General features: G+C 34.9%; 1 protein-coding gene across 1 annotated transcript in view; it reads left to right on the top strand.

Moving 5' to 3' along the window:
* Positions 1-1769: 1769 nt before the first annotated feature.
* LOC128999746 (probable chitinase 10) overlaps positions 1770-20735 on the top strand; it is a 74767-nt gene continuing 55801 nt past the window's right edge. Inside the window, exon 1 of the mRNA XM_054426404.1 lies at positions 1770-1848. The gene's annotated coding sequence lies outside the window, so the exon portion shown is untranslated. The remainder of the gene's footprint in view (positions 1849-20735) is intronic.

Below are 20735 nucleotides of genomic sequence, written 5' to 3'. Positions count from 1 at the left end.
ATCGTTGAAAATCAATATAAATTGTTTATAATGTTAAGCATTCTACACTGCATAATTTGTGGCACTCATCCGCTTTGACTGGCCTAGCTCTTTATATGAATAGAAAATATGTTTATTCAAACCCGTGTGTTAGCTTTTGCAGCAAACCTATGACAGCATTCCGCTCTTAGAACGGCCTTGTAGATGAAACTAGGGGATAAATAGAAAGGCACATTCCAACATTGAATTGCCAGCGTTCACGGCTGATGGTAATAATGGAAACCAAGTAAATCAGCTGTTGTTCGGCTAGAATGAACCGAACGGATAGACCGTCACTTTTCCCAAAGAAGACAATATACCGTACTCGTATAATCTGGGTTTGACGAGAACATTGTAAATACAACACACACTTCTAAATATTTTATCTATTAGAGAAATTACAGTAGTAAGATTCTTTATTTCTTATTACTGTTAATTATATAAATCAACCAATATTTTGAAGGGTAAAAGAAGCAAAAATACATATACTAGAATATGGAAATAATAACAATTTCATATACGTAGCAAATTTAACGGAATAAATCATTCATTCATTCATTCGACGTTTGTGCGTAATCCAACTTTCCTATACATGATCAAGAAGATTTGAAAAGGAGATACCCAAGTGTAATGAATTTAACCAGAAATACTTGGGCTTTTTAAGTTTCAGTAATTTACGCAAACAAACATAAAATAGACCAGATAATTTAATAAACTTAATTTTAATAAACATAATTTAATTTAAGGCAAAGCCCTCACTGACTGACTCACTCAATCACTCACTCATCACTAATTCTCCCACTTCCCATTTACCAAGGAGGCTGAAATTTGGTACACTGATTCTTGTCCATTTCCAGTAGAGTGAAGAACGATTCATATTAGATTCGTCAAAAGTGCTTTTTATTTAGCCATCATCAATTTGAGAATATGTGACTACTAGCTGTACCCGCGGGCTTTGCCCCGTTTTACTTAATGAGTGAGCTCGTTCGCATGGCTCAATCACATCCTGGTTGAAGTTCGTTCGCTACGCTCACTCACCTTTTGGTTGCAAATCAGCTGTTGTCATAGATTTAAAAAAATAATATTACTGCACCCTGTTGGTAATCCTTGTAACTTAAATGCTATTGCACATCATAGAGCAGAACCAACTTATTTAATTGAAACAGCTGTTAAGATTCATTAATTCCATTTAAATATGAGTACTCATAAGGTTAACATGGGAAACTCCAGAGCCACTGGGGCGGAGCCCGAGAGTCCGATCAGAATAAAAAATACTTAGTTTTCCTATCTAATACCTAAAGAATCAGTGTACCAAATTTTAGCCTCCTTGGTAAATGGGAAGTGGGAGAATTAGTGATGAGTGAGTGAGTGAGTGAGTCAGTGAGGGCTTTGCCTTTTATATATATAGATCACAACAATACTTATAAACATATTACAAGCACAAGCACATATGACAAGTCGTCATTAAATATATCAGTTAATTTATTCATAAAAGGCTCTTCTAGCCATGTGATATTCCGTGACCCCCTTGGCTTGATCTAAATGTGTAAGTTCTGGGCTACAATCTAGCATATGTGAATGTGGGACATAACATGAAAACATTTAATCAATACAACTAACAAATCAATGATTTAATATTTCAGCATATGTGTCACTCTATCATGTTTTACACCCATGTCCGCTTCCCCCGACATCCCCCTCCCCACACCCCCGCTCACCGGCTGTCTGTCTGTCTGTCTAGGTGTCCATGATCAGTTTCTCTACCGCTCTCTTACAAGACGTTGGTATCGTGCCAGTGACTACTGTGACTTAGGATTACCAAATTATACGGTGAGTTGAAAATCTAGCCAATCTCAATGTCTAATACTTTTTTATTTTAGTAATTTATTTGTATAGTAATAATTTATTTTTTACGAAATTCCCGGTTTAGTACACATCTGAGAATTTTACACAATTAGAGACTTTGTGATAAGAAGCTTTGTTTATGTTTTATTAATTTCTTATTTTGTTCTTTGCCTTAAGGAAGTGTAGTAGTTGCCTTGAGAGTTTGATTATTTTTACTCCGTCAGATGAAGACTGCATTAGAAGTCATCCATTCAATTTATTTTATTTACTGTTGTCGGTATTTTTCGTAGGAGAGAATAGTTCAAATCGTTTATGAGGATTTGTTCAAACTCGCATACCACAGAACTCTAATTATTGTGCTTACTTGAAGAATTGCGTGTTAGTTATTTTCCGTCGTTGGGGCGGTGACCATAAAACTCCTTGGGGTTTGGAAAACCGGAAAACAGCGACGGGAAAGATGGTGAAATCATCAACAGCGGAAAGGTAAATAACACGTCAACAAGTTAAATCGTGTTTAACATTGTTTACATGATTGTACAACAATTGTTTGTGTGGTAGTGGAAAAGTTTAAAGATATATAACAGTATAAGGATATATAAACAATATTAGTAATCTGATACATACTTTCTCCGATTAGCTTGTCAACAACCCTATCATGGGTAAGCGGTGGGAGTAGTTATGGTGTTTTATGGGGAAAATCAAGCTGCAATACCTTTTGAACCGTAACTTTTTTCAGCAATGGGCGTTGTGCCATTTTGTTTCAAAGTTAAAAGTACTATAAGAAACTAAATTTCAATCAAAATCGTTTGAGCCAGTTTTTATCAATTCCGATTTTACCGGAATTCTATAGAAAATTTACCATTGAAATTAAAATAAAAAAAATCCTGGAGATACCCACACCAGTATTTGGTGACTTACACACAAGATTTAATTAATTATGATCGGACCACAGGTATGCTATGTAACTCTGTACACATCCACACACGTATCCACACACACAGACCTCACCTCGAAACCCACTTTTTGGGTTCAGGTGATCCCAAAACGGATAAATCTGCTTAACGTTGAAAATTTTGACGAAAATAACACTCTTTTGATAGGATTATATATGGGGGGAAAAGGTAAAAAATAAATATTGAGATGTAATAACTACCCCCTTATTAAGGGATATAGAAGGTAGTTCCACTAAAGGCGAGTTAAAATTCAGCGTCTTTTTAAAATTTTACGATTGTCTGGTGAACATATATCCTACATTATTAAACATGAAAGTCTTAACATACAAATTGCTGTTGAAATAAAATTATGTTTTCTTTTGTTTTCCAATCACATTTGATTCATATCTACCGATTACGTAATAATTATTAGATATTTTTTGTACGTAGGTTGCATTTTTTGTACCTGAATGCATCCTATTTTCTATTAATTTATCCAAATAACTTTGACTAAGTGTCTATTCTCATTTAATCTTTATACCATTTAGACATTCCATCCCCATGTTAAATTTGTAGCCAGATTTTTTTACCAAAATCATTGTAGTCGATGTGAGCCATCGACAGATTGTGCTGATCTAAATTACTGATTTCTGTCGGGTACACAATCTTTTTTACCAATTAAAACTAATGGAACGACTTATTGTGAGCTATAGCAACTCACACGATGGGACGTCTACTTCAGTATCCAATAGTCAATTATTATACACTGTATTAATTTAATTATGACTGAGATGTTTGGGATAATTTGTGTCCTTAAAAATCTATCTATGAACAAATATAGTACGTTTTTTATAGTGGAAAATAAAATATTATTTTACTTGATTTTCAGCTTTGCGCATTTCACAACTATACAAACATCCCACATATTCAGAAAAATTTAACTACTAAACAACCAAGATTGTCCCAAAAGCAAAATCTATTACAGTTTGTGTTTAAATTAATGTTCAATATGTAATCAAATCGTATACATCAATCATACAATTGCCCCTACAGATTATGTGCTGTAAGATTTTTTTTTTATTTAAATAACCCAAAATTTGTATTTTTAAAACTCTTTACTACTGTAATGTAACCTCATGAGAATTGTTCTGAAAAAAAACGTTAGGAAAGTAGGAAGTTTTTTACCATCTTGTATTCATCACAGTCTTACTCTATACACTAACACTAACCACTAGAGCTCAACAGATCGCTTCTGTAGTTACAAGTGAAAGTGTATTTTGTGTCCAAGGCTGATCTAAATAGGCTGCAAGAATACCGTCGTGCGTTCAGTTCAGCTAGAGCCGGTATAATTTGCAATATCTTCACTTGCGTTTCTTCACTTCTATTGCTTACATGAGAGGAGTGTAGGCTAGTCTTCTCACCCGGTTGTTGATCAAAAAAGTTATTCAATACTTTTTAGTTTATTTAAATTGTGTAGAAGAAACTGTCCAATTACTAAGGTAAAACAAACAAGACTAAAGTGCATTAGTGATCCGAGTTTTAAAAGTCATCAATGTTTAGTTAAAGCGGTTTTATTGTACCAACGAAGAGTTAATTGTTTACCCAGAATCTTCAAATCTTAAAATATTACTCACTTGGCCAAAAACAATATAATTATAAACCATAAATCAGAATTAAAACCAGTAAAATTTTGTGTGCCTCAGGGATCTGTGCTGGGACCACTCTAAAGATACAATTTTAGAACAAGAAATACACCATTACAACTCACGAAAAAAGAATTAAATCATACCCACTCATCATGGACTTGAATTTTACACAAAGAAGTCGTCTTACAAAGGAGCACGTTATTTCAGAAAATTGCCAAAAGAATTAAAGTGTCAAATAAATAGTTCCAAATTTAAACTAAAACTTAAAACTTGCTTAGTTTGCAAAGTATTATATTCAATAGAAGAGTATATGAATAAATAATTAAGCAAATGTTAATTTAAATGGCTAAGTTGACACTATCCAGATGTACTAACATGTACTTGTCTTCGTATGAATAAAAGATGTTTTGATTTGATTTTTATTTTTTAATCTGAATGGCCTGATGCAGTTTCAAAATTTTTAAAAATATTTCCGTAGCATTTAGATATAACTGAGATGTACGACTAAATAAGGGTTACTATCATTGCATCATTATTTCGCGACCTACAGTAGTTCGAATTTCCAAGTACAGATAAAGTTAATATGTTTAATAAAAAAATGTTAAGCTGGAAGATAGTTTTGCCGTGTTTTAGAATAACTTTCTAGACATAACACCATCATTACATAGCTGGGTATCTGAATGTGCAAAGTGTTCTCCTACTAATTAGAAGGTTGTTGGTTAGATTTTAACCTAAGTTATTTTTATATAGTTCGATACTGTTATGTATCATTGGATATAGTCCCGGCAAATAACTAGCTGATCTTGGTCAGTAACAAAGATGTCATCTCATCCATTTAACACACAACCTTAACAACTCATCTTTGCCTAAAATACGCACTCTGACGTGTCGACGACGTGCAATTATAATCTAATCTAATAACTTCTGGTAACATTTTGACCACATGACTCTTAATTAATCAGCCCACCTTGTACTGCGTCTTGTCAACCACAAGGCGATCTGGAAAGGTTAAAGGGCAAATCCAAGGACAACTGTTGTCACTACTGGTTCCGGACCTCTTGTCTGGCGGAACCGATCCTACCAATATAACGGGACAAAATTACCCTCACTTTACACACGGACACCTTTTTACCGAGGATCCCGTGCTTTCTATTGTAGTTGTGTTAGGAAGGAAAATGACAAACTCGTGCGTTGTAATGTTATTATAAAATGTAAACAAATCATTCAAGAGAGTTTAGTCCGTTCAAAATACATTTCCTCCGCATGATTTTTAAATATTAATATTAGGTATGCTGTATTTGTTGTTATTGAGAAGGTTATTGTGGACTATAGGCGTGAAAACAGTGAAGCAGTAAAACAGTGAGTTGTGTGTCAAACAATAATTTAATTATGTAGACGGAAAGTAATGACGATTCTGCAATGGAAAAACTACATATTTGGATACAAATGATACTACAGAAGTATAAGACTGACTTATGTGCAGATTACATCTAATGTCGATTTAATTTGTAAACTTAACAGGATGCGATTTTACTTTTCCTGACCTCTGGAAAACATTTATAAATTACTTATTTAATAAGTGATAAGATAAAGTTAAACAGTGTTAATTACAACGAAGCAAAACGCACCCTTATACCGAAGCAAAACTTAAAACAGTCTTCAGCTGATAAGGGTGATAGCATTAATTTAATCAATGTGTATAAAAAAACCAATGTTTATACCAAACTGGAGTTTCTGTTGAGTGAACATATTAGCGATAATATATTTTTGAGAATATTTATTTCAATTTCTTTACTATATAAAGTAGTTTGACGCGTCTAGTTTATTGCTGTTCATGACAGTAGTCGTATTTTTATCAGTACAGTAATTCTTATATACAAATTGCACAAATACCAACAACTTCCAAACAGGTTGGGGATAGCCTGTGTGAAGTGTAATTGAAATTCTTTATCTAAGGTGATTCTCAGTGTTAAAAACAGAAAAAAAAACTTAGAATCAAGTGTGTTTTAGAAATGTTAAAAAGAATATCAATTCATGTCGGAACATTCTTTTTAATAATGGTATTAATTAGCACTACATACCTCTTATGCTAATGCTAAAAATATGTTGTTGCAAATTTCCTTCAGTCAAAACAACCAAATTTGCGAGCAGTAGCGTTATTAGAAGTGATCTAACATTCTGGATTACTTGGTTTACATCACCAATCTATAAATATATTCCCCATGTAAGTAAACAGCTGTAAATGTATTTCTTGTAAGCTCTTTGCTACTCAAAGCTCATGGGGTTCCCCAATCCCATGATATTTTACTTTCTACTTAATGTTATGGAATACCTTATGGTAATTCATATACTATATCAGATGCGATATCAAATCAAAATAGTCGTAATGAATCAATGCTATTCTCGATATTTAATAAGATTCGAAACAGTAAAATTATGGTCAATTTTTCTTTAAATACTATTAAACTGGAGGGTCAACTGTGGTCAAGCAGTTAACATATCAACATCACGGTTGGGTGACGGTCCGTAACTTTCCCCGTTCCCAAAACGGACACAAGGAACGGCGGAACACTTGTAGAGAAAGTGAGAGATCCAGTTTGGAGTCGCAGGTGCGACGAAACTGGGGCAACAGACACACAGACACACATAGAGAAACATGTGGCATAGAGGCATAGAGTATACAAACTGTAAACACACAGACACACATAGAGAAACATGTGGCATAGAGGCATAGAGTATACAAACTGTAAACACACAGACACACATAGAGAAACATGTGAGGCATAGAGGTATAGAGTATACAAACTCTAGACACACAGACACACATAGAGAAACATGTGGCATGGAGGCATAGAGTATACAATCTGTAGACACACAGACACACATAGAGAAACATGTGAGGCATAGAGGTATAGAGTATACAAACTGTAGACATACAGACACACATAGAGAAACATGTGGCATAGAGGCATAGAGTATACAATCTGTAGACACACAGACACATATAGAGAAACATGTGAGGCATAGAGGCATAGAGTATACAAACTGTAGACACACAGACACACATAGAGAAACATGTGGCATAGAGGCATAGAGTATACAAACTGTAGACACACAGATCCACATAGAGAAACATGTGTAGGCATAGAGTATAAGACCTTGGAAGGTAGTGATTATAACTTTAAGTATACAAACTTAGACACACAGACACACATAGAAAAACATGTGGAGGCATAGAGTATTCAACCTTGGAACGTAGTGATTATAACTTTAAGTATACGAACTGTAGGCACACAGAGAAGCATACGGCAAAGATCATACCAACGGTTGAAACCCAAAGATGCATACGACAGAGAGTAGTCCTATATGAATTATATAGGCGCACGCCGCACAATGATGCTTATGACAAAGTATGCTAACTATATTTACACAGATATTTAGTTAACGAGTATACAAACTATGGTCACAAAAAATGCTTTTGACACAGAGTGTTCAAACAATACGAACACAAAGTTGCTACTATGTAGAGCAAACTGTCGGCAAACGGAGAAACGTACTACATAGATAGAGCACCGGTATACCATCTATAGGCACAGCAGAGAATCATATGACATACAGTATAAAACACAATAATATAAGTAGATATTCTATGACAAGGAGTACGCCTATACAAATTAGAGGCACACAGAATTGAACCTATATGATTTAGAACATACACTATATAAACGCATGAATAAAAAATACCCCCACCGCAGCAAACATGCAGACTAAACCAATTAATTCCTCTGATTGGACTTTTTCTAAAAATATGTTCATGAACAAGACATATTATACCCAATTTAAAAAAAACTTTAGATTTAATGAGTTCCTAGGTTTACTGCTACGTGGAACGTAAACAATGTTTTTTACTAAATGTTTAGAATAAATTAAAAAATGTTTCAAAATTTATCAGCATACATCCATAAGCAAACAAACTATAACAATTTTCTTTATCTCCACAAAAATAACATGGGAATCTTAAATGTACAGTTTTTGGCAATTCTTGCAAAAACACTTGGAGAACATATAGGCTAATAAATACCTGTAACATAGAGTACGCTAAAAGCTGCAAAACAAATTCAACGGACCGCGACATGGTGCACACTACAGGCGCACAGATAAACAAACATGAATAAGAAGAATAAGAATAAGAATATGTACTAATAAGATTAAGAATATGTAATAAGAACATGTACCGGTAACCAACAATATACAGACTGTAGTGTATACATCAAAATCCCATTTTCTTAACCGATAGACATAGATAACTAAGTAACTTGCAATGTATATCGATTGTAGAATTAGTGGGAAATAATGCATGTGAGTTACAAACCACATACATACATTATAAACATAAATTTTTTTGTATTTTTACGTTTGCATATAAGGGGATGGTCCAATCCTTAGTCTTATTTCGACAGTATACAAGCTTTAGACACACAGAGGGACATTTGTTGAGGTGTATACAAACTACCTTTAGAGTAACTAAAAACGCTTGGGACTTTAACGGTCGGTAGTGCAGAAGGATTTAGTGAGGAAGAGGTAATCCAAAATTAACTACATGTGCGATTCCTTAACCTTATTACTCCATGTTTGTTATTTCTTATACATGCTTAAGGTTTCCAGCACAATTTGGGACAGCAAATATATACGTATACTACGTTGTTTTAACTGAGTTGGTTACCGTTGTGTAAAAAAATACCACATAATCTCTTTTTAATGCCAGTGCTTGTGTGTTAAATATCTCAAATAATAGATACATCCATTCAATTTTACTAAGACTCATAAATACGTTATATATTGTCCATTTGGTACAAATTAGTTCGTACGTACATATTAGTTATTACGTTAAACATAAACAAGGAAATTGCTTGGACCTATGTTGTTTTCGTTTGGATTAATATACTGAATGATCTTATAATCATCAATTTTGCCAATATTTCTTTGAGTTAAACTCCATTAAATGACTCTCCACATTTCTTAGAGATACCTTATATTTGTTTAGTTCCTTAATTGAGGAGTTTAACCAAGTTGATTTCCTCTCATGCATATTGCAGCATTATCCATGTCGAAAGTCCAAGATATATCGGGACAAAAACGAGCATATGAAGCAAGATATGACATAAGTAACTGAGGCATTGCGAGTTGCGTCACCGTGGTCGCTAGTCTAGTTACATACTACGTTGTCACAGTACGCTTGTACGTAGCTGTACGTAGATATATCGAGCGTAGTTGTTTGTACAGTATTGCGTACAGTAAGCGCGAGTTAGCCGGTCTCTCGATGAGATTTTTTTGTCATTCTATACACAAACTACCTAGTTGTGAGGTTCGACTAAATTTAAGGCGTTGGATTTCACTGTGTGTCTCCTTTTTAGTTAAAATAATACAAAAGTAACCTTCATTCACACAAGGCTATAATTTAAAGATAGCTGTTAAAAAGTGACCCCTATTCATTATTCGTCTTTAAGTGTATGGACTCTTTGGGGGAGGTAACTCTTGTTGGGTATGCGTTGAGAGAGAGAGAGAGCGCGCGCAACGGAAAAAATAAATGGCCGATAACAGGATAATGATATTGACCAGAAATATATTGCTTGCTTTTAAATGCTGTTGTTAATTGTTTGAATGAACATGAATCACATTGCTACACGTATGCCCTATACGGTATTCAACAGGGAAGCCAATATCAGATTATTGCCTCTTTTACGCTGTCTTGCATCACTACCTCACGTACCAAGGCAGCATACATGTAGGTATATAATTTGACCTTTACTACGTTGCTAGCCAGTAACAATAGCCAGTTTCATATGTAGTAAACTGTTACATTGGCGGCTCGGCGTAGAGCTGTGATCTAGATAGCTGTGATTTCTTGTTTTATTGGCCTTTGATTCTACCGCTTGGTTTCTCGTTTTATTGCTCTTCGATTCCACTGCGTCTTTTTATTTCACAATCTTTCTGGAATGTGTTAGGTAGGGGAGGAATGGATTATTTAAACTTAAAATAACACGTTTTGGTTGCATTCTGGCTAATATATGATAATGTTTTAAATTAAATTATTCATGTTAGATATAATTAATTTGCAATAATTGTTTGTGAGCTTCTCTCACCTTTATTTTTGTCTAGTGATATCCAGGACTCGTCATAAAACACACACTCACATACGTACACATTCACATCCACTTGATTTCATGGACGATTACGAGTAATGTATGTAAGACAAAATAAAGGAGTGAGAAGCCCACAAACAATTTTCACAAATGAATTATACCTAGCCAAATAATATATAACATTATATCATATCTTTAGGTCACTTGTAGACAGGTTGACAGGTTTACGTTTCTTTTAAAGCTTATTATTTGTCAGCTCAATTATTTGTTCACTTTAATAAGTAAATAAGGGTCCATCAAAACCACATCTTATAGGATTTGTTTTTTTGAGTGAGTAGGTAAAGGAATGTGTAGCCTCTATTGGAAACAACAACAAGATTGTAATGTAATACTAAATTTCAAGATTCAAAAGGACCAATATATGATAGTTTTTGATTCCACTTAAAGTGGAATTAAAATATTATTATGAATATTAGCCTTTTTGGGCATTTAAATTAAGTATTATAATACATTAATTTTCTAATATCTTCAATATAAGTTAGCAACAAGATTAATTTTTTGTTTCTTTGATTAGATAGACGCTCATCTGATTACTCTTTCCAAACAATCAATTCACTTAAGGCTGCACAGATCTATTCAAAATCCAACTAATTTCAGCATACGACTATAATCTGAAAATAGGAGCCCACAAACACAAATTGAGCCCAAAAGGCAAATACAGCTTTCCCGCAAATTAATTGAAGGTTATAAAACTACGCAATACCTCTTTAGTCGAAGGTACGTCAAAAGCATGCAATTAGGTGGTTTTGCAAGAAGGATACCTCGGTTGCGGTATAGCGGTGAATATTACGGAGGCAGTGGAGAGTGAATAATCAGCTGTTCGGTCGCCAGTCAGCTGTTGGCTGTTTGGAGGGAAAGTTTCCCGCTCACGCGATCGCGATGCTGCCATGACAGTTCATTACCTTGTAGACAATGTCGAATCGGTCAAGAACGATTCTGGTGTACCTGATTCGGGCGGGCTACAGTTCGATCAGTTAGGTTAGGCCGGGTGGAAGTGGGATTGGGATTGGGATAGCCCTAGTATCTACAGGTCTGTAGAAGAACGAGTAAGCTAAGTCACACCAAAAGTACAATGTTTTGTAAGTGTATTACTGTAGGCTGCATGTCATGTAATTGTTTGAATCGATAGTCCAGTTTGTACCGCGAAGACGTTAAACTTCCTTTCCCAGCATTATTTCAAGAGTTTTTGTTGAAAACTCCATTTATACAGTTTTGTAGGAGGAAAGTCTAACACCATTTTTTTTTATTACATGGTGAACTATGACTTGCGTATGAATCCATCTATCACAGCACTGAGAAGGTAACACTTTTCACCGGTATTTTTTACCAGAGCACAATGGGAACAGACTTACCTAAGCTCCAGCACGGAGCACACGATCTACTCGTGACTTGAGGACACCCTCGTTGATGAAGCACGTTCCATACATGAAGGCGACGAGAGTCACGGTGTATTATACATTACACACACATGTTACTTAACATGCATATTCAACAGTGCTAAGCTAGTTACAGTATGAACAATAACGACATTATCAATATGTTTTTCAGAGTTGAGTACATTATTTATGACTTGCCTGGTATGGAACTATTTCAATAGGAGGTGAAAAGTATAGTCTTTGCAAAGTTTACAAATTGATAACGTCATAGCGGTGTATAAAGACCATTGTTAGAAAGAAGGATTGTTTTGGTGTCAAGACTGACAAGAAGAGTGTTATGCTTGCCTAATGGTTAGTGTTGGATTTCATCCGGATATACATCCCTCAATTCCCACTAAAAGGCTTGGCTGATGATTTTGAAGAGTCTTCATTGTCTTAATCTAAAAGTGTGTGTTGTACAATTCATTTCCAGTTGTTGTTAGGCCTACCTTTTACACAACGAGAAGTTCAAAACCAGGTTAGACAACTGAAGTACATTGACTTTGGATAGCCTACTGCGAGGATATAACAGCTACGATGTATGAAAGGATGTTTTAGAAACACGAAGCTAACTGAAAAATAAAAACATCATTAGGCTATAACAATTTCCTGAAACCACCAAGTACGATTAAGCCACAAGTTTTTCACATTATGTAAGATGTTAAAAATTCCATCTCCTTTTTGTGAATTTGAAGTGAGTACTTCACCATCATGCAAATTCAATAAGGCTTGTCTTCTGTTAAATCGACAAGAGCTAATGTGTTCGTGACGACGAGGGTGATCAGGGATGGCATCAGAGGGAGGAAACATTACGAGCGGCGAGCAATTCCCGAGGTCGGTCATGAACCATGAGCTCATCCTGAGTCTCGTGAAGATACAAGGGCAGCGGTGGGAACTGGCTGATGTCACTGGTCTGGACTATCAGGGTCGACGGAGGGTGAAGTGTTGGGCAAATCATCAAGTTGGCTATAAACTGCAAAGGGTATCAGACAACTCTAGAGCCAAACATGAAAATCCAAAGCCAACCTTGAAAACCTCAAAAGGACTTTCTTTGAAGTATCAAAAAACAAATAGTGTTGCTACTCTGTGAACATTAGCTTATCTCAGTGACACCTTGTTTGACTTGACAATTTGCATGTATGTCATGTCGAATGTATGGTGCAGTTAAAAGAAAAGCCGTTGACTATTGAAACAAGACATCCAACAGGAATCTTCAACGTGTTATGTTGGAACGAATCTTCAACATAAGTATTAAACTATATCTGGTCCATTTAATCATACAAGTGTTCAAAATGTTGATAGTTTTTTTTATGACGATTAGAAAGGTTAAAGAAATAGTTTTAAGTTGGTATGAGTCATAGAACAATGTTTTGTCATTCCATGTATGAATTGTGGCAACCAAATGAAACAAAGTTTGATAGCAAAATTAGCAATTATTATTGGATATAAAATTTTTATTCCATTAGTTTGATAACCATAGAACAAATCCTTCCTATAAATTGTATAAAAAATTGGTTTAAGGTCAAGCTAAAATGGACATGGTTATTTAGTTTGTGCTCAAAACAAGTGGCATGATGTTTACTGGCATGATTTGGTGAAGATTGAGCTCGAGCCCGCAACAATAAGAAATATAATTTGAGAAATATTTATATTATTATATTTTAAGAAGTTTCATACAGTTTTCAAAAAATATCACCAAGATACAAAACATGTTTGTTTTAATGGTACAGTAAAAAACTAAAGAACAACATGCAAATATTTTAGAGAAGAATGACGATTTTTGGACTTACTTTCCATATTCAAAGGAACCAACAGAATACAGTTTCAACACAACTTTAATATTCAAGGGGAAAGTGAGACGGAAGCAAAACATAGACGATATTTAGACAGCTGTGACAATGCAGTAGAGAAATCCGCACAGACCAACAATGGTACTAACCTCGATCCAATCAGACGCTTTCCCGCCGGCGGGACAAATTGGTAATGGCGGTAAACTGACGTCTTCGGCGATCCTGGGTAGTTCCTGAACACGTTTTAGCGGCACCCCGATACACGATTTGAAGCATGTCTCTGCACATATTCTTTTATAATGGTAAATTCATAACACAGTTAAAAAAGAAGATACAGACGGAAAATTACACATTATGTTACTAAGATTGCAAGGCTTTTGTAGGGTTCTCCATCAAAGCAATAGAAAATTGAGTGTAATTCTATCTCTCACAGCTTTTCAAGGAAAGTTTAATCAAATGTTGAAGGGAAGATTAAATACGCTTCTATACTTATGTAAACAGTTAATTATTTCTACTCCACCTACTCGCAGCTTAATCATAACCATTATTAACTTGCATACAAGGTTCCAATGTTTATATTCGCTACTTTTCAGATCGTTAGTCAAGATATATAAAATATTCGGTATGGATATTGAAAGAAACTGCACGTACATAGTACATTGTATCCCAATTAGCTTGTATAGATACACTTTAGAAATGCTTCTTCACCGTAAATTTGATACATAAATTACTTTTCTACTCAATTTACTGGCATTTTCAAACTTGATATATGTCCCGTAATCACATTGACGTAACCTTTGGAGCGCCGCTGAAGAAATTGCATCTGAAAACGTGATGAGGAATACACGGATGTGAAGAGCTGCCTCTAGCATGTTCCTCGCGTATATTCTACATACAGTACACGCCTAGAAGACATGTTTGGAACTGCATGCTTCATCATCTACAAGCATTTCTCTCGTGTCTTCAGGTCGTGAAATCATGTCGTGAACCTAGCTGCAATTTCTTCTGTCTGCAATGATAATGAGGCCTCAAAACTAAGCGATAAGATTTGCAACACCTGATCTGGCAGTTACATGAAAGCATAAGGGAATAAATTAAAAATTCAGATATTTGGAGATGAATGTGGATCTAATGGGGGTTTTACTTTAGTTAGACTCAAGTTTTCAATTGCCACTTTAAATTAGGTTTCTTTTCTGTTTGCCCAGAATAGAATTAAATCACCTAATTAGTTTACATGATAAACACATTTAAACCTAAGGACGTAGAAAGTCAAATAATAGTTTAAATTGTTAAGCGTGTTTGTAATAGATGGACTGTTGTTTAGTCTCCCGGTCATGTTAAAGGCAATTAGGAACAAAGATACATTTGATGCTTTCTCCGCGGTTTCAGTAATGCAGATAATACTATGCACGAACGTATGATGGATTTTTTATTTCAAACTTATGTTTCTTTATGCTTTCCACCAGTTTACTTCGAAATTGATAGTTAAGTTTGCCGTAACTCTTTTTCACAGTGTTTTGTAGACCCAAATAAGATAATTCGTATAGATAAAAAACTATACGGTATGATAAAAGGTTCATGAAGTAATAGATGAACTAAGAAGTCGACTTGAAAAAGTCAAGGAGTATAACTGTAATGCAGAAGGCAGGGCGGTGCAAAGGTAAGCTTCCAAGGTCAGTAATAATTGGAGTGATATCAGAGCAAGGTCATCCCAAGGTCGAGGTAGCGTGAAAACGTGCTTTCACATGTTTTTTGTGGTTAATCACTGGGAAAACTGGAGTAACAGAACCTCACTTGGAGAAAAGACGAAACGAAATCATGAATACCAGAGTAGGGCTGCATTAGATTAGACTGGCGAATGAAATTAATTAATAACGAAATATAACTGATTTATAAAGAAGTAATTGGAACTGATACACTTCCCATCATAAACATTGGTTATTATTCTAATAGTGAGTGAAGTTTTTCAGGCTAAGATTGCAAAACTCTATTGACTTATTTGTTACGAGAAAAGTCCTGAGACTTTTCTCGTAACAAATAAGTTACGTTCATTCCTCTGAAGGCAGGATTATAGTTAGTTTACTGGTTCTTAAGTATTATGAAGTTCAAAACCTTGAAAAGTCTTGTGGATATTTATAAATACACAATTCCAATTTATTATGCTTTGGTAAGTAACAGAATTCTGAGAGGAATGTCGATATAGTTTGCATGAACGCCTCTATAAGGCCGAATCCCGAGTTGCGAGTAAAAATAAAAACTGCAAAGATCTAAATAGTTATAATTTATCCATGAAAACTATTATAAACCATTCGCATAATCTAGAAACAGCATCAATCTCACGTCAAATGTTCGTGGCTAATATCAACTTTCCTAGTCGTAATTGGATTGTTATTCGATTGGTTATCTACTTAAAACATTGCACACCGATTAAAACTAATCATACAACAAAAGGACAAGGGAGCACTATTCTTCTATCTATTCGCATTGTTGTAATTCGCATCATGCTTATCTTATATTGAAGGTGGCAATATTGATCTGTACTAAACAAGCCCGTGCTTGAAAACTAGACTAGAGGGGGGGGGGGTTAAATTGTAATTACTTTCTCAGCTCATTGAGGTGAGTGTGAATACGTTCTTAAAAATTAATTTGAATACAAGATTTCACTAACAGTCAAGCAATAAACAAAGTATTTTGTTTCAAATTCGATTTCAGGATTAATTAAAAGCCGTGCGGTCGGTTTCAGTTTCTTCTCTTGGAGTTATAAATATGCTGTGTCAGATTCGTGAACGAAAGTTTATCTTTAATTAAGGAGGGAACGGCGACATCTTCGGGGTCTCACTTTCATTTAACGAGCAGTTAGTAGCTTGCCATTTAGCACTGGGGTCCCGGAAGATCTGTCCAAAGTTCGTAGGAAAGTCATCTATTTAGGACTACATCACTCCACCAGTACTTTCTAAAGAGACTGTACGAATCATTAATAAATCACTACAGTAAAGGTTTCATGGCATATGAATGTTCGTTTCGGCATTAGATAATTTTCAACTCCTCTTTCATAGCAAACACGCTAATTCAATTAAAGGTTACTGATACCACCATTATACATTGTTACTGAAATATGCTGCATAAGTTCTTATAAATAGTCCATTTTAATGATTTGTTTAACCATTTCCATTTGTATATTATTGAAGTGTTGCGTAGAACTATTACGGTACTAAAGGTAATTTTATTGTTTAACATTTGACTTGACAGGGTCGTGGTACGAATCTAGTCCGCAATTGATACATGCTAGTAAATCTATTCTATATGGTTTTATATATTTTTAAATATTATTCTTAATTTTTTAGTTAAATGAGACAATGCAATATAAACAAATATTTTGAAAACCAAGCCTCTTACTTGTTTCTGAATATAGAGGGAGAAAATCTCCTGTGAACTTTTCAAGAAGATGTAGCATAGTAAATACAATTAATACTTTAATACTTTTCAATGAAATGGCGACCATACAAATTAGGTATTTTAAGCCATGTTTGAATGGAGATGAGTGTAGGATGAGTGGCGCGATCTTGTAGTCTTGTTAGTGACTAAGACCGACATATATAAAAAACATTGCCACAAACTATACCTAAACAACTACTACATCACTTGTATCAAACCACCGTAGAAATATAATAGTGAAGATGAAAGCTTAACACTTTCCCCATTCACTTCGTGACTCTCCAATTGTATTGAACCATGAATCAGATAAGTTTGAATGCAATGTTCTCAGCCAAAAGTATACTACATCGTGCATTGTTGCATAATGCGTAAAGCTCTACGTAATAAAGCCCTAAGGCACGGTCAGTCGGACTTTCTCGCTGACCCTTTTCGTGTGAGGTCACCTAAATGAGATTGAGGTGTCGCAATCGCAATTGAAATCCGGCCCGAAGGACCAAAATATATATCCAACACAACAGGGATTGAAATATTATCCCAGCTTCGGACCAAATCGGGTCAGGATTCCGCGTGAAAGGACCACTTTAATTACAGATAGATCTAATCAAGTTGGATAACTTAACTTCCGTCAGCCTGGGCGGTCACACGCACGCACACACACGCACACACTCGCAGACTCCTTGGTAGCGAAAGGCCAGTAGAACTGTTACGCAAGAGACCGCTCAGTCGTTTACATTCTGCTAACGGCCGGTTTGCAAATATATGCCTCACGGGAAACCACCTGCTGGAGCACACCTGGTGTATATGAGTGGATATTGGAGGATTCACTCCGGTCTTCACCAGGTTAATGTGTTGAAAATAACTAGAATGAACGTGAAAATTAACACCAAATAGTGCCGCAGAAAAATGAACTTTATTTAAAACCATAGCGTAACGGATACTATCAGTATTGTATTAATTTTGTCTATAAAGATCTTAAACTGTATTGCAAAACGGCTAATTTTACAGTGACACCGTTTTAGAATTGAAGCGAAGGAATTTCAGTCTACCAAAATAAAGATATCTTCAGTAAACAAAATTATCTAAATCCTTTTTTAATGTGTATATTCCCTAATCGGCGACAGAATAGACTGTAGAATGAATCATTGGAAATTTCTTATACCAATATTTCTGGAATCCCGTAGTAAGAAGCTGTGTAATATCATGAGAACTTCAGGTCCATAATCGAGTACGTTAGTTCTACCTTTGACCTTAAATTCTGTATTGAGTTATTTTTTATTCTGTACAAAATTTTTTCCCAAGGAGTTGGTTAATTTGCAAATTAATTTGAAAAGCTTTAAATCGGAACTTTCCCTATAATCCTTATAATCATGAATTACTTTTACAAAAGAGCTTATTAAGAACGATCCAGCTTAATTTCATATTTTCCCTCCTTCCCACAGAACGCTCTCCGCAGTTTCTTCACAGTGACATTTTCCATGAGCCAATTTCTGATCGACCCCATCTATCAACTTGACAGCATCAGATCATAGTTTCAACTAGGTGAATGCCCTTACATAACCTGTTTTGAGCTTGAGCAAGTCTGGTAAAGGTTGTAGCTATCAACTAGACTATACAACAGCGATGATTGTTGGCAGATAGTTGATATGCTTTTAATTGAATGGATCTGACCTGAATGGAGATTGGAGTGAATTATCACCATCTGTTTCTGATTAGGTCACAAATTGCCTTGAAAAAGGGACCATCTGAATTAACTATGGATGCCCATCCTCCATTTGACTCGACGAGTTCTTGAGTCAGGATCAAAATAACAGGATCAAACAAAACAAATTTATAGTGACAATCTGTTAAAAACCTTACATTAAAGATTTCAAACTTTTTCCGTGTACTCAATTCACTGTTAGTTTCTATGTCTAAATTGTATTGTCTTACTTTGAACGATATCGTTAAAGTCGTCTATTTCACTGTGACCACTTATCGCTAAGGTGGCTGACATGGTACGTGGTCGAGTGGGTATGTGTGCCAGACCACGCGTATAGACAATAACTAACCACTGCCTTCTACATCTTGTAGAAAGTACATGCATATGCATGACTACCTAAACAGATCGTTAGTTTCCAATCCTTTTTGTCATGCTTAAATAGTTCTAGTTACTCGCACCTGTTTTATAACTCATATTATGACACTTCTTAAGGGTTTCATTTTTACTTATGTTCTGTCAGATTGAAACTATTTTCAATCCAGTCAATAGTATTAAAGTAGTACTAGTGAACCTGTGCGGCTCAATGCCCCGCAAAAACATATGAATTTAGAAAACAAATTCATCGTGTTATATATTGACTCGTCGAAAATTAAATACAGTAATAATAAAGTCTTAGAAGGGAAGCAATCCAGCCATTTTCTAGCTGTATGCGTATTATATTTAGTAAATTAATAAGTGTTCAAGTTCAAGTATGTTACATGGTAGTTATTTTTTAAGATTCTTAAAAACACATTTAACAAAACATTTTATCATATCAAACCAATAGGCAGTGAATGTAGCATATACCTATGTGAGGGTCATAAAATGCTGCTTGAAGAAAACACTTTTAAAAATAAACACTGAAAAACAATATTTTTATCACAAAAGCACTTCCATAAATACTACGATTTTAGTCTTAAAGTTACCTTCAGGAATATTACCCTGGTCAGAATTTTCCGTAATGAATATGCTTATCCTACTATTAAAAGATGTAGCCTTACTTAAAACAACATATACAGTATATAGTTGTTGCTCATGACTGAAATTGGTCTGGCTAAGAACATTGCTGCTCTTTAATTAAAGTACTTTTGCTGCAAATGCCAAAGATAACAGAAATTAGCATCTTTCCATTTTAAAAGGTAACTTTGTTTCAGACGGGCAAATCTTTTATCATCGAAATCAAAATATGTCCCTACTCACTTGTTCCATGTTAGGACTTTACTTTCTACTTTACATTGTTGTTAACCGTTCTGATCACACGAAGCCTCGTGCCATTAATGAGCCCCTTTTTGATGTATTAATATCAATAAAACCGCTGACTCCTTTTATTAGTATAATCTGTGTCTTGGCAATCCACTGACCTCTATATTTAAAAACTCAGTTGGATTTTCTAGATGGGTGCCTCTGCCTTCGACTGTTTTCAAGGATCCACTCTTCCCCTTGGCATACTGACAATTAATTACCTAACTTGTAAAGTTCATGTAGTAATTCGTTAATACTGTTAGTATATAAAGAAAATTAGATAAAAAGTACTTGGCTTGGTGCTTTCATAACTGCAAACTCAAAATACACCCACAAGTAAAAAAGAATCAAGTTATTGGTTAAAAAAACTATGTTTGTGTAAAAACATTATTCACATGAAGTAGATGATTTGTTTGATTTCTCGATCAGCTGTTTCAAAGATTTGTGATTTTAAATACATCAATTATTATA

Source organism: Macrosteles quadrilineatus, unplaced genomic scaffold, assembly GCF_028750875.1.
Source record: "Macrosteles quadrilineatus isolate MER2022 unplaced genomic scaffold, UCM_ALF_1.0 Scaffold_8__2_contigs__length_117827958, whole genome shotgun sequence".
NCBI classification, from domain to species: domain Eukaryota; kingdom Metazoa; phylum Arthropoda; class Insecta; order Hemiptera; family Cicadellidae; genus Macrosteles; species Macrosteles quadrilineatus.
Note: the sequence above shows the minus strand (reverse complement) of the source record. Positions and strands in the feature narration are given on the sequence as shown.